The 12,519-nt window shown below is 39.4% G+C and overlaps 1 long non-coding RNA gene across 1 annotated transcript in view; it reads right to left on the bottom strand.

Moving 5' to 3' along the window:
- The window catches only part of LOC141572110 (uncharacterized), a 55,706-nt gene extending 49,369 nt beyond the window's left edge, over window positions 1-6,337 (bottom strand). Inside the window, exon 1 of the long non-coding RNA XR_012497260.1 lies at window positions 5,605-6,337. This is a non-coding gene — a long non-coding RNA (uncharacterized LOC141572110). The remainder of the gene's footprint in view (window positions 1-5,604) is intronic.
- Between the last annotated feature and the right edge of the window lie 6,182 nt (window positions 6,338-12,519).

Genomic DNA, 12,519 nt, shown 5'->3' with positions numbered 1-12,519 from the left:
GAGGGGTGAAATGTCTAACTATTGCATTGTTTTGTATACCTGAAACTAATAAACAAAATTAATAAAATAAAATTAAATTAAGCATAAAATGTTGAAGAGAATCAACTGCATCATATTACTGTTTTTGTATTAAATTTTCATATTTGATACTTTGTGTACTTATAGTATTAAGAGAGTTTCACCTGTTAGAGTTATCTGGTTAATTTAAAACACGTAATTGAGCAATTGATTTAATCTTCTATTTTAAGTTGGAATTTTCTCGTTTATTTGTAGAAATGGAATGTTAAAAGAAAAATAATTTTAACATCTTTACAGGTTAGAGATCTCTAACCTTAAAATTGTTAATCTATTGAAAGATTTGCAGTTAAAGGAAACTCTCTACTCACTTAATGTAATCACCAAGCGCTCCACAGGAAAACAAATATTGACTGTTCCTGGTAATGAGTTTAACCACAGATCTATTAATTATCTCCACATTATAAAAGACTTCAAGAAGGAAGATAAAATTACAGCCAGTTCCCAATGTTATCTTATTTACACTGTATTGGACTTATGAACAAGAAATGCCACTGGGGGCTAGAAGGACAAAAGGATGAATGATATTCAGCAGCAACTAGACCCACATACAGCATATTAACCCCTCTAAACAAGTGAGATTATTTTTACACAAAGCAAATTTCAATTCTGAGTTGCTCTTTATCAAGTTATTTACTATTGGCTTTCGTAAGAAAAAAACACATAGTAAACACAGCCCCGGGAAACATTTACAATTTCTGTAGCTTGGTAAAGGGCTTTTAACCTGTGCTGCACGTATGGAGGTTTAGTTTTATGAATGAAAAGCGGTGCTATAATAAATCATAAATTCCTAACTGGGTAGGTCCTGGGGGGTAGTCACACCCCAGGCATATAACTTCTTTAGTAAAAGGCTTATCTTTGCCTTAAGCAAGCCCTGTCCATTGTTTCTATGCATCTAGGTTAACACAATTTTGAAATGCCTCTTTTTTTTTAATTAAAGTTTATTGGGGTGACAATTGTTAGTAAAGTTACATAGATTTCAAGTGTAAAATTCTGTAATACATCATCTATATATCACATTGTGTGTTCACCACCCAGAGTTAGTTCTCTTTCCATCACCATATATTGGATCCCCTTTACCCTCTTTTTAGACTCCTTCTAAGACTGTAATCACCCTCAAGAGAGAATATAATCTTAACTATGCTATAATCTGATCCCCACCTTGCCTTCTCCCCCATTCGTGTAATCTTCCTTATATTCCCACCTTAATTTCAAATGCATAAAAGAAACTGCAAAACTGTTATTCTCCCAAGCATTTGAGATCTTGCTTCCTGGCAATTGTTGTCAGTTTTGGCTTAAATAAAATGTTATAAAAAGTCTTTCCAGCTTTGGATATTTGGATGTTCATCATCAACAGAAAAACACATGAGAAGTGAGGTTTCTTTTATACATACACATAGAAAATTATAAGTGTACATATTGTATGTATACAACTTAGTAAATTTTCACAGATTTAAAATTGCAGTGCAGCCATCACTAGATCAGGAAACTGAACATTCCAGAGCCTGGACAAGATGACAGAGTATGTAAACACTGCTTGCCTCACTCTATGGCCACATTCAAATTATAGAACTAAATTACACAACTAAATTACAGAACAATCAACCTGGAGAACCAACTGAAGACTAGCTGAACAGAACCCTATAACTAAAGATATAAAGAAGAAGCCATGCCAATACTGGTAGGAGGGGTGGAGATACAGAATGGGCAGCCCCACACAAACGTGATGGTTGAAAATTGGAAGGAATATTTCAGTTGCAGAGGTCCCCCCTGAGGAAGGTGGGACCCCAGCCCCAGACTGTGCTCCCCAGCCTGGAGCACCAGTGCCAAGAAGAGGAGCTCCCACAACATATGGCTGTGAAGAACAGTGGGGATTCTGTGGAGAAAAAGAGTGGGTGAGACAGAAGGCTGCTGGAAACCCAGGTGTCCCTTATAGGACCCACACACAGACTCACTCACTCACAAGCACTCACCCTGGGCTCTGGTGGAGGGACAGCAACTTTGGAGGAGCCAGAGACACACAGGGAGAGACAAAGTTGTGTGGTGTCAGGACAAGGTCTGGAGGGACAGCCGCCGTGTCCCTCTGTTGAGCCCTCCTCCCATGCAGCCTATGGGTGGGCACCAAGTTTCCTGTGTTGAGCCCTCCTGCACACAGCCAAAGCTAAATTTGCATTGGCCTCGTGAAAACCACTCACTCCACCCTGGCGTCTCCCTGGGACCTCATGCCACCTAATTCACACACTGCCAGGGGCACTTTCAGTGGTGGGCAGACAACCCTGCCCCACTCACTACAGGAGGCTCTTTCAGCAGCAGGCAGCTGGTGTCAGCTTGTACACTGCGGGAGGCACTTTCATTGGCAGGCAGCCAGCCCCACCCATGATGTAGTCTTTCTTGGACAACTCTCAGGGGTCTGTAAGTCTCATGTGGGTGGCGGTTGGCTCAGTGTGCTCTGAGCCTTTTGCTGAGTGGCCCCTCAGCACTGGAACCCACCCCAAATCTGCATTAACCTTGTGAACAACACTTGTCCCACCCTGGTGACTCCCTGAGACCCTGCTTACCCCAACTTGCATACAGCAAAGGTTCTTTAAGCAGTTGAGCTGTACGGGAAGCCAGCAGGCAGAGGCAAGCCTGAGGGTGCCCTGGGCCTTTTACTGAGCTGCCCCAGGCCCAGTACTGGTAGCAGCCAGCCTGAGTTCCCAGTGTGGCCTCTCCCATGAGCCTCTAAGTCCAGCACAGGCAGCAACCAGCTGTGGATCACTTTGTTGCAACTACCAGGTAGCCCCAGGTCAATCACAGGCAGTGGCTGATGTTAGCCTGAACAGGAGTACCTCCCAAGAGGCCCCAGAACCAATATACCCAGAGGCAGGCTTCAAACCACAACAGAGCACCACTAAATAGCCCCACAAGTGGCACACTGAAAAGGTGGTCTCAGCAAACACCAGAGCCCACTGAGACAAATCCCACTCCATGGTGTCAGTTCCCACACAGAAGCTCGTACACTGTGGGTATGGCCAAACAGCCTGAGGGTCAATTCTACCCACTGGCATGCCAACAGCAAGAAAGCCTCAACTACAAGAGGGCACACACAACCCACACAAAGGAATTCCTGCCAGTACAGGTGATCAGGAAGTGCCAGTGGGCCCCACAGGGCTTCTACTATGTAAGGCCACCCAGCCAAGACTGGGAGAAGTAGTAGAACTACCTAATACATAGAAACAAAACAGACACAGAGAGGCAGCAAAATGAGAAAACAAAGACACATGTCCCAAAGAATAGGGAAAAAATCCAGAAAAAAAGAACTAAATGAAATGGAGTCAGGTGACTTACCAGATACAGAGTTCAAAACACTAATTATAGGATGATCATGGGCCTTAGTGATAACTTCAAAAAAGAGACAGTAGTCCTAAAAAAGGACACAGAGACCATAAAAAAAGAACCATTCAGAAATGAGAAATACACTAACTGAAATGAAAAATATACTAGAAGGAATCAACAGCAGATTATATGAAGCAGAGGATGGAATCAGTGATTTGGAAGACAAGGTAGGAGAAAACACCCAATCAGAATAGCAAAAAGAAAAAAACAATTTTTTAAAATGAGGATAGTTTAAGGGACCTCTGGGACTACATCAAATATAAAAACATTCACATCATAGGGGTACCAGAAGGAGAAGGTGTGTGAGAACCTATCTGAAGAAATAATGACTGAAAATTTCCCTAACATAGCAAAGGAAATAGACATACAAATCGAGGGAGTGCAGAGGGTCGCAAACAAGATGAACTCGAAGAGGCCCACACCAAGACACATCATAATTAAAATGCCAAAGGTTAAACACAGAGAATCCTAAAAGGAGCAAGAGAAAAAGCAGTTATTTACCTAAAATGGAGCTTCCATAAGTCTATCAGCTGATTTCTCAATAGAAACTTTACAGGCTAGAAGGGATTGGCAGCAAATTCAAAGTGATGAAAAGCAAGGACCTAAAACCAAGATTACTCTACCTAGCAAAGCTATCATTTAGAATCAAAGGCTAGATAAACAGCTTCCCAGACAAGAAAAAGCTACAGGAGTTCCTCACCACCAAACCAGTATTACAAGGAATATTAGAGGGACTTCTTTAAGACGAAAAAAGATCAAAAACTGAATAATAAAATGGCTATCTATATATAAAATCTCAAAAATTATTTTAAATCTAAATGGATTTAATGCTCCAATCAAAAGATAGGGTGGTTGAATGGATAAGAAAGCAAGACTGCCTACCAGAGGCTCACTTCAGATCAAAAGACACACACAGACTGAAAGTAAAGGAATGGGAAATAGATATTTCATGAAATAAATAAATAAATAAATAAATAAATAAATAAATAAATAAATAAATAATAAAAAGCTGGGGTAGCAATACTTATACCAAAGTAGACTTTAAAACAAAGGCTATAACAATGACAAAGAAGGACCCAGTAATCCCACTTCTGGGTAATTATCTGAAGAAACTCAAAATGCTACTTCAAGAGGATGTGTGCATCCATATAGTCATTGCGACATTGTTTACAATGGCCAAGATGTGAAGGAAGCATGGGTGACTGTTGATGGTTGAATGGATAAAGAGGAGGTGGTACATATATACAGTGGAATATTGCTCTGCCCTGGAAGGGAATATGTTCTTGCCATCTGCAGTGGCATGGATGGACCTGAAGGGTACTTTGTTGAGTGGGGTATGTCAGACAGTGAAAGACAAATGCAATGTGATTTTACTTATATGTGGAATCTAAAGAACAAAATAAACAAACAAAACGAAACAAACTCATAGACACAGAGAACATTTTGATGGTTGCTAGATGGGAGGGAGGGTTATTAGGAATGAGTGAAAAAGGTGAAGGGATTAAGCACAAATTGGTTGTTACAAAGTAGTCATGGGGATGTAGGGTATATCATAAGGAATACAGTAAATAATATTGTAATAACTATGTATGGTGTCAGATGGGTACTAGATTTATTGGGGTGCAAGATGGGAGAAAGGTTGGGGGACAGGGTGAAAAAGCTGAAGGGATTATAAAGTACAAATTGGACTGATATTCAAGATGGCAGAATAGATAAATACTGTGCTGGCTTCCTTCCTTCCTTCCTTCCTTCTTTCCTTCCTTCCTTCCTTCCTTCCTTCCATGAACACATTAAAATTACAACTAAATTATAGAACAATCAACCTGGATAATCACCTGAAGTCTGGCTGAAACAGGTTTTATAACTAAAGATATAAAGAAAAAGCCTCATCAAGAATTGTAGGAGAGGTGAAGACACGGAACTGGCTAACTCCAAACCTCTGTGTGGAGGCTGAGAACTGGGAAGGATATCGGCCGCGGAGGTTTCCACATCAGGCTCTCAAGCCCAGAATACTCATGCCAGGAAGAGAGCACCCATATCTGCCTGTGAAAAACAGTAGGGATTCCAACCATCCAGGTGGGACAAAAGGTGGCAGGAAACCAGACGTCCTCTTAAACAGACCACACACAGATTCTCTCACTTCCAGGCACTCACCTTGTGCTCCAGTGGAAGGACACTTCTGAGGTATCTGTGACATACACGGAGCCGACTGAGTTGTGTGGCTTTGAGAGAAGGTCTGGAGGACAATCAGCATTTTCCCTGTGTGGGATCCTTTTCCCGTGAAGCCAGCAGGTGGGCTCCATCTTTCTTGTGTTAAGCCCACCCCCACATGGCCAAATCTGAATTTGATTGGTCTGGTGAGCTCTCCAGCTCCTATCTGCTAACTCACTGGGACTCCGCCCTAACCAACTCCTCAAATGCCGGAGGCACTTTCCTGCAAGCAGCCAGGCCCACCTGCATTGCACTCTGTCTTGGAAAACTATCCCAGTCTGATAGACCAAAGGTGGGTGGCAACTGGCCTCAGTATGCTGTGGGACTTTTGCTGAGAAGCTTCAGGCTTAGCACTGGCACCAAATCAGAATTTACATTAACCTAGTGACCACAACTCTTCTCACTCTAGTGACTCCCTAAGACCTTGTCTCCCCTAACTTGCATACCACATGAGGCTTTATCAGTGGTGAACCCTAAAGGAGCTGGCAGGTGGCAGCAAGCCTTGGAGTGTCCTAGCATTTTGCAGAGTTACCCCAGGCCTGGTACTGGTGGCAGACGTCCTCAGTTTGCAAAGTGGCCTCTCTGACATGCCTCCAGGTTTAGCAAAGGCTAGTAAACAACTGCAGATCACTTTGTAGCTCCTACCAGGTAGTTCCCAAACAGTCACCTGGGTGTGCCCTAGAGGCCAAGGCCCCAGAATCAACATACTTGGAGGTTGGCCTCAGAACACAGCAGAGCACACGCCCAATTAGCCCCACAAGCGGCACACACAAAGGGCAGTCTCAACAGGCACCAGAGCCAATGGGGGTGCATCCCATTCAATAGGGTAAGCCCTCCACACAGCAGCCTGAAATCTATGGACGTGGCCAAACCCCAAGCCAATCAGCCTGAGGGTCAATCCCCCCTACTGATGTGCCAATAGCAACCAAAGCTCAACTATAACAGGAGGGCACGCACAACACACAGAAGGAGAATAAAAGGTTCAAATTTCCAGGTATAAAACAAGTAAGTCATGGGATGCAATGTACAGCATAGGAAATATAGTCAATAATATTGTGATAGCATAGTACGGCGTCAGATGGTTGCTGGACTTATGGCAATCACTTATTTAGGTAAATAAATGTTGAATAACTGTTATGTACACCTGAAACTAACATAATATTGTGTGTTAGCTATTTTTTAATAAAAATCTTTTTAAAAATAATTTAAAATGGGGATAAAAGGAACAGGAATTCAGTGCTGTTTACAGGTGTGTTCAGTTTTGGGTAATTCAACAAATGACATATTTATATGTGATTTCCTTTGTGTATATGTCAATAAAAAGTTAAAAATAAAAAATAAAGTTATTAGAGAAATTTTTCTGAAAAAAAAACCACCTTTTCCTCCTGAAAAGAATTGTGCTGCCAGCCATTAAAATAGCAACTTTCCGGGGCAACCAATTAGTTCAGTTGGTTAAAGCGCGGTGCTCTTAACAACACGGTTGCCAGTCCGATCCCCACATGGGCCACTGTGAGCTGCGCCCTCCACAACTAGATTGAAACAACTACTTGACTCGGAGCTGATGGATCCTGAAAAAACACATTTAAATAAATAAAAGTTTAAAAAAATATAGCAATCCCCCCCACACACTAATTAAATGAATTACATAAATACGGTCCAAGGGCTAATACTTAAAAATCACTTTCTCTTTATTGATAATTTAAATTTAACCAAGTGTGAGCCCTGACAGCAAATATGTCTAAATCACATTAAAGACATCTCCTAGAATGACCATGAGGGGGCGGTAACACCAAAGCATCTGTATGTTTCAGGGCGATTCTCTTTCCCTCACCCACCTCACTATCTCACCCCTTCTGCTAAGGCAAGTGTTAGCATCCTCTGTCTTCCTGCCTCAGGGACAGACATCCCAACTGGTCACTCCTGGGGATGTGGCACACCAAACGTAACACTATTAGGACATAGTTTGGGTTATTTTGGATTTACACAGCACTCTTTGCCAACTTCATTGAAAACATGTTTTCATGAGAACTCATCTCATTCCACCTACTGCCAGCTAAATTTATCTCCACAGAGTTTAACAACATGGAATGATTAATTGGAGACCAAGCCATTTCCTGAGTACTTTGGACATAACTGATTCTCTGACTGTGATTCACCCTTATTGCTTCAGCTGTCTGTCCCTGAACAAAATGCATTTATTTGTTTTCTGTGGTTTGTTGATCTCTCCTTTCCTTCTTTCAAATACAAACACGGTTAATTTGGAAAAGCAAAATTGTTTTTTTCCTCTTTTTCTCTCTAAAATAGTCTTAATTAAAACACAGTTAAAGAAATCCTAATAAGAACTAAGTCGTATCACTACTCCTGCTCAAATCCCTCTAAGGACTTTGTACCACTAAGCCAAACTCAAAGTCTTTAGAGTAACCTATACATCAGGACCACAGGATCCATCCAGCCCCTATACACACTCTCTCCCTCCACTCTCTCCCTGAGTTCCTTGCTAGTTACCAGGCATGCTCTACCAAAGGGTCTTTCCACCTGCTCATTCCTCTTCTTGGATCATCTCTCCCTATGCATAGGTCTCCCTTCACTTCCTTCAAATTCCATCTTCTAAGTAAGCCTTTCCTGGCCACTGTATCTTAAATGGAAATCACTACCACCTGCACACACGCGCGCGCACACACACACACACACACACACACACACTATCTCCATCCTTTCTTCTTTTTTCTTGCCTTAGCAGCATTTTCACTGACATACCATACATTTTACTTATTTATGTAGTTTATTCTTTACTTCCTTAGAAAAAAGTAAGCTGTGTGGGGGCAGAGGGAGTTGTCTGTTTCATTTGCTACTGTGTCACCAGCTACTAGAATAATATTCAGTAGATAGCAGGTACTCAACAAAAATTTATTGAAAAAAAGGAATAAACAACAACCAAAAAAACCCAAGAATTGCATCTTCAAACTAGGTCCTATCACCATGTTTGTACTTCATTATTCAGATCTCTGCTCAACAACCATCTCTATCTGACATATTCAAGTAGCCCTTGCTGCAAGTCATTCTCTGTACCTTTATCCTGATTTATTTCTTCATAGGATTAGTCACTGTCAAAGTTTATTACTCAACTATTTGTTTATTTAAAAAAATTAATTATTAGTCTTGCCCATTTGAAGCTGGCTCCATGAGATGAGGGCAGAGAACTTGTTCTGTTCATTGTTATGTCTCCTCAGCTTAGAATGTTTTTTTTTAAATCAAAAATCATTTTACCACATATATATGCATCGATTTCTGATGCCATTCCACTGATCTATATGAGGGTCCTTTCTCCAGTATCACACTGAACTAATGTACAATCTTATAATAAGTCTTGAAATCAGGTAGTATATGAATTTCTCCCAAAACTCTTTCTGGAATTTTAATTGGGATTGTATTGATTCTATAGACCAATTTGGGGAGAACTGACTTCTCAACAATATTTCATTAAATCCAGTCAGAGATGTATATCTGAAGATCCTATAAGCAGTGAGGACCCATGCCTTAATCTCTGGCAGCACTCTGGGAAGGTGGCAAGACCTGAATGGGAAAGGAACTTGACAGTTTTAAGCCTCATCAGATGCCCTTGCACTAATTGATAGTGGCTCCAGAAGTGCAGAAACCTGGTCCTAAAGAGATCATATAATCAGAGGCCGTGGGTATCTCAGCAGCGACTCGTGATGAGTAAGGATCATCGATGGGAGAGGCAAACAACTTACTCATTGGCTTAAGATCTGAGTTCTCTGTGCTGCCCTAGGTTTCAACTCCAAGAAAATTGGAGTTGAATTTCCCATCTGTCCAATGATGTGCGAAGCACAAAGTAGAAGGTGATATAAGAAAAATAAGTAAATTAGATGCATTAGTCTGGGTTCTCCAGAGAAACAGAACCAGTAGGATGTAGATGAGACAGAGATAAGAGTTAGAAATAGAAATAGAGATATGTAAAGAGATTTATTGTAAGGAATTGGCTCATGTGAATATGGAGGCTGAGAAGTTTCAAAACTTGCAGTCAGACAACTGGAGACATAATAAGAGAGCCCAAAGCCTAAGAACCAGGAGACCTGATGGTATAAGTTCCAGTCCAAGTCCAATGAGACCTATCCACATGGGGAGGACAAACTGCACAGTCTACCCTCATAGACACACCCAGAATCATGCTTAACCAAACGTCTTGGCACCCCATGGCTGGTCAAGTTGACAATAAACTTAACCGTCACATGAGATCATTGTTGCCCTGAGTTTTTGGACTATGATTCATACTTGTGAAACTAAAATCACTTTTTTGACTCTGGTCAGGAAGACATACATCCAAAGGCCAACCTTAACAGGAAAGTAGGAGCAAAAAAAGAAATTGTAGAAGAAGATTTTCACATTTTATCAAGAATGAACCCAAGCATTTCATTTTTGAAACAGTGCTGAAAGTAAGAGAATATACATTTTAAAATATTAACAAGATAGCACAACAAAGCATACATGTATAAATATACTAGGTCACCTGTGAGTTAATATAATTCAGTTATCAGCTCAGTCTTTATGTCCATATTGGTAACAGTTGTATCACACCCAAGCAAGCTGCAAAGGAAGAACTTGAGAATTTCTCATTGTGTTGAAAGAGGCAAATTTGAAAATTAATTAAAGATAACTTTAATAAGACACCATGTAGTCCTAAATTGCCAAGGACTAAAACGCAGAGGCTAAAATATAGGTCACAATCTAATCTTTTTAAACAAAATAAGCCTATTTTTAGCTAAAACTATTTAATCTTACTACACTAACCCTTCTCTAAGAAACTCCATACCAATTAAATTGCCATTTCATATTCAGAATTCCTACTATGTGTTAGATGTATTTTACCTGATTGAAATATTTCTCACTCCAAGAAAAGAAGTCCAAACCAAAATCAATTTCACCTGATAAAACATGTGAAATGAAACACTTCTAATTGCTAATACTGCCCCCAAATAACATGAGATTTTAACAGTTCTCTAAAAACTTTTGAGCACCTGAATAACCACTTGGGTTATCTCAAAACAATGGGGTTCATAATCCTACCAATTTTGTTTAGAATAAAAAAGACCTTAAGAATTGACTGGTGTCAGCATTTTCCAACCTACATGAGGATAATTTCAGATAATGAAAAAATGTATTTAGAAAAATAAAGAAAAGAAAAACAAATTTTCCTGACATTGCCTAAATTAGTCCTCAGAGTTAACAGTCGCTACAACTCAGGTACCTGTGGCTACTGTCTCATCCATCTACGAGGTCCACTTTACTTACTTTCCAAGTCAATCCCCTCTCTTCTTTACCAATGACCATAACCTGGCCAGAGTCCCAACTAGCCCATAACTTCACTTCCTGGGTTAAGAGCTGTTTCATTTAAACTTTGTTATTTCTCAAGCTATAAAATGCTAGTTGGACTATTTTGTAATGAAAAAAAGAAGAAAAATCAGTGCAGACTTATTCTACCAAATTAAAAATCGTATTATGAAGGAATACATTTTTAAAACGTGGTACCGGTTCAAGAATACCTACATTTAAAAAGAGAGAGAAAGTCCAGAAATAAACTAGGTGGATATAAAATTTTACTGTATGTTAAAAGTGATATTTGAAATTAAACAAACTGTTTAACCAGTTTACTAACTTGCTGAGATGCCTGGCTAAAGATATCGGGAGAAATACCCAAAATATATTCTAGGTGAATTAAAATGTATTTTTAATGAACCTATAAATGCTCTAGGAGAATGTTTTTATTCTCTCGGAATAGAGAAGACCTTTCTAAAAATACATACAATTTCAGATTTCTGGGGGGAAATTAACATGTTAGGTTACAGAAAACTCAGAAAATTCTGTAGGTAGAAAAATTACATAAACGAGTTTAAAAATCACAGGACTACTTTTCATGAGTCTATTATCTGATAAAAATATATACATTTGCAAAATATAAGAAACAATGCTTAGAATCTTAATATGTACTCTTTCAAATCAATAACAAAGATAAATGCCCTAAAAAAAGTAGGCAATTCACAAGAGATAGAGGAAGAAAAGTATGAAAAAATTCAATATTATCAGTTTTTAAACATATGCTCAATTTAAAATAACAATGAGATTTTTTTTCTGAATTAGAATTCTTTTAAAATATTAAAACATATTTTGGTAGGGAAAGAGCATTCTCAAGAACGGTTGAACAGGAAGATGATTTGGCATCATGAAAAATGTGTATACACTTCAACCCACTTCTGCTCTTCTAGAAAAGGATCGTAAATAACTAATTAAGGATGTTCACAAAGACTGATGCATCCACATCTTTTGGATGTGAACTCAAAATGGCTTCTTCACATGGCCGCCCTAGGCATCTCAAGTCGTGAGGCCTAACATACTACTTATCCCTTTTTCTACTATATTTTGCCCCCATGCCACCTATCATGTCATGTATTTTATTTTTTTTACTTTATTGTTCAATTCCAGTTGACATACAATATTTTCTTTTATCTCGTTTTTTTCTTCTCCTCCTGAAATATAAGCTCTATATAGCAAGTGGTTTTGTCTGTTTTGATCACTGCTATAGACAGGAACAATCTTAGATTTTGTGGGGCTTAACACTTACACAATTTTGGGGTCTTCCTTCAAAAGGCACTTTTAAATAAATTTTAAATTATCAAATTAAAATTCTGGGATAATAGGATATTACAAAATCTAGAAAAATGACATTGCAGGTAAATTAAAACACCCTTATAACTTGAATTATTTTGGTATTGGCTGGATTCCTCAAGATATTGTCCCACAAATTCTGGAATAACTGATATACTTTTCTTGTAATTCAGACAA

This window comes from Rhinolophus sinicus, linkage group LG06, assembly GCF_036562045.2.
Source record: "Rhinolophus sinicus isolate RSC01 linkage group LG06, ASM3656204v1, whole genome shotgun sequence".
Taxonomy (NCBI): domain Eukaryota; kingdom Metazoa; phylum Chordata; class Mammalia; order Chiroptera; family Rhinolophidae; genus Rhinolophus; species Rhinolophus sinicus.
Note: the sequence above shows the minus strand (reverse complement) of the source record. Positions and strands in the feature narration are given on the sequence as shown.